The sequence below is a fragment of the Octodon degus genome, unplaced genomic scaffold (genome assembly GCF_000260255.1).
Source record: "Octodon degus isolate 3935 unplaced genomic scaffold, OctDeg1.0 scaffold00068, whole genome shotgun sequence".
Lineage (NCBI taxonomy): Eukaryota > Metazoa > Chordata > Mammalia > Rodentia > Octodontidae > Octodon > Octodon degus.
In genome coordinates, this window is record NW_004524644.1 from 11,960,382 (window position 1) to 11,963,862 (window position 3,481).

Sequence of the window (3,481 nt, forward strand, 5' to 3'; positions counted from 1 at the left end):
TCAGTTGATGGATATTTGGGTTGTTTCTAAGATTTAAGTATGACAAATTGTGCTGCACATATATCACTGTGGTATGATATCTTCAGTTCTTTTGGAAAAAATACCTAGGAGGGGAATAGCTGGCTTGAATGGAACTTCTAATCCTAGGTTTCTGAGGAGTCACCACAGTGCTTTCCATAGTGGTTATACAAGTCTACATGCCCACCAACAATGGAGAAGGGTTAGTTTTTCCACATAGCCTGTCTAGCATTCATTATTAGCTTATTTCTTTATGATAGCAATTCTTTCCTAAATAAGATGGTATCTCAGTATTATTTTAATTTGTATTTCTCAAAAGAATAGTTCTGTGGAACATTTTGTCATATATTTATTTGCTAGGTGTATTTCTTCTAAGAAGGGTATATTCATTTCAGAAGCCCATTTTTGGATCAAGTCTTTGAATTTTGGAGGCCTGATCTTTCCATTCTTTACATATTCTAGTTGTATGTGCTTTGTCTGAGTGACTGTTGATTACATTTTTTTCCCACAATTTGTAGCTGTCTTTTCACTCTGATGGTGATTTATTTGATGTGCAGAAACATCTCAATAAGATGAGATTCCAGTTGTTGATTCTTGAAAGTATTTCCCATGCAGTTTGGTTTTTGTTCAGTTCATGAACTGTCTGCCAGCCTGCATGTCTTCAATATTTCCACCTAATTTCTCTTCCAGTAGTTTAAGTGTATCTGTTTTAATCTTAGAACTTTACCCCATTTTTGATTTTGGTTTAATGCATGGTGATAGACCTGGGTCTAGTTTTACTTTTTGACAAGTTGAAAGCCAGTTTTTGCAGCAGTATGTTTTTTTTTTCTTTAAGTAGCAAAGTATAATTTTTGTTCTACTGGTTACTGAAGCATAACAAGTAACAATTGACCAAAACATATTTATTTTTTAGTCTTCAAAAAAAACCACTTTTTCTTTTTCCAAGATAATAACGATTAACTTTGTAAAAGGCAAAAGATTTATACCATCTGAAGAGAAACCAGAAAAATATGTACACAATCTTCACAGTATTTCCCTTTAACAAGAAACTTAGCTTTATAGAATCTAAACATTACAAAATTTTTAAAAATCTATTTTGTGCCATTATAAGACAAAATGGAGTCTAGAAGAAAATCCATTCATACTTCTGGTCCTTCTCCTCCAGAAACAAACATGGTGATATGATTTCCATTTAGTAAGATCTGATTTAATTTAGTAATCCTTCTTCCTTCTGGTGTGATCTTAAACTCAGTGACATCTTCCATCACCAGATAGACAAAGTCATGAAATCCTAAAAGTTTTTAAAATTTCCTTATCACAATTTCCTCATCACCCTTCACCACAATATGAATTCTTGATCCTACACATTTGCCCACCAGCTCTAGTGGCATTGACATACATGGGTTGGTGGTCACTTTGGCCGCCATCACTACACAGGAAGCGGCCTGTATCACTACTTGTTAAACAGGCTGTCTTTTTCAGTGAGCATCTTTGGCTCCTTTGTCAAAAATAAAGTGGCTGAGTATGTTTCTAGCTGTGTCTGTATCTTCTAATCTGATCCATGGATCCTCAGGTATGTTCTTCTGCCAGTACTATGCTCATTTTATCATAGTAGCTTTGTAGTATAATTTCAAGTCAGAGATTATAATGTCTCCTTCCTTACCTTTATTGGGCAGGATTGCCTTTGCTATTCTATGTCTTTTCTGGTTCCAAGTGAATTTTATGAATGTTTTCTGTAGTTCTATGTGGTATCCTGAAGATATTTTGACAAAAAAATTTATTATAACTGTATAATAATTTTGGGAGTATGGCCATTTTCACAGTGTTGGATTTTCCTATCAGGAGCAGGAAATATTTTTCTATTTTGTTAAATCTTATTCATTCTTTTTTTCCATATTATCATAATTTTCATTGTGTAGATCTTTTACTTAAGTTTTTAGATTAGTTTCTAAGTATTTCATTCTTTATGCAATTGTGAAAGTTATTTATTCTCTAATTTCTCTGCCAGTGTGTTTGTTTTCTGTACAAGGGAGTGCTACTGAGTTTTTGGGTGTTTATAACCTGCTATGTTAATCAATTTATTTATTAATTCTATTTGTTTATTAATTCTACTTGTTTCTTGGTGGGATATTTTTGGTCTTTCCTATGGATTATCATGTCATCTGCCAATAATGATAGTTTAACTTATTTCCTTCCAATTCTTGTTCATTTTATTTTCTTTCTTTTCTAATGGCTCTGGCAAATATTTCCAGAACTATATTGAGTAGGAGCAGTGATAGCAGACATCCTTGTCCTGTTTCTCCTTTTGGAGTAAATGTTTTCATTTTTCTCCATCTACAATGATGTTGTCTTTTTGTTTGTTATAGTTGGCTTTTATCAGATTGGGGTGTAAGCCATCTATTCCAATGTTATGTAGCTCTTTATTATGAATGAGTGTTGAACTTTGTTAAAAACTTCTTTTGCAACTGTTGAGATGATCACGTGGTTTTTGATTCTGGCTCTGTTCATAGAAGATATTACAATCGTAAATTTTTTACAATGAACCAACCTGAATCCAATTCATGCCAGGATGAATCTGACTTGGCTACAGTGTGTAATCTTCCTGGTGATTTACTGCATTCTGTTTGATAGCACTTCTTGAGAATTTTTCACTTACACTCATAAGGGAGATTGGCCTATAATTCTCTTTTTGGGTTGAGCATTTTTCCAGATTTAGCATCAGTGTAATACCTGCCCAGGAATGAATTAAAGAGTATTGCTTCCTTTTCAAATTAATTGAAGAGTTTGAGGATTATTGAGATTAAATCTTTAAATTTCCTATAGCTGTGAGTCCATCAGGAGCTAGGCTTTTCTTAGTTGGTAACATTTTTCTTTATTACATTTTCAATTTCATTGGCTGATTTTGGGTTAGTCAAAGATTTTATATCTTCTTGATTCAAATTTAGTATTTTTTATTTATCTAGGAATCTATCTATTTCTTCAGTCGTTTTCCTTCTGTTAGAGTAAATACTTTCAAGGTAGGAATTGATGACCTTCTGAATTTCCTCTGGATCTGTAGTAATATGACCCTTTTTATTCCTTATTGTTGGAATTTGTGTTTCTTCTTTCCTCTTTTTGATGAAGTTGGGTAGGGATTCATCACTTTTACTTAATCTTTCAAAGAACCAGATTTCGGATTCATTAATTCTTTGTATTGTTGTTTTTGTCTCAATTACTTTAATTTCTTCTCTAATCTTTTTAATTTACTCTCATTTTAGGATTTTGGGCATGTTTTGCTCCTGGATTTCTAGAAGTTTGCGGTGCTACATTAAGGTATTTTTGTCTTATTTTGTTTTCCTAATGTTTGAGTTCATGACTATAAATTTCCCTCTGAAAACTGCTTTCTTTTTATCCCAGAAATTCTTGTAAGTTATGTTTAAAATTTAATTGGATAGTAGATATTCTTTAACTTAATCTGTAGCCC

The 3,481-nt window shown here is 32.6% G+C and overlaps 1 pseudogene; it reads right to left on the reverse strand.

Moving 5' to 3' along the window:
* Positions 1-1,157: 1,157 nt before the first annotated feature.
* LOC101574395 lies at positions 1,158-1,445 on the reverse strand (annotated as a pseudogene).
* Positions 1,446-3,481: the final 2,036 nt, after the last annotated feature.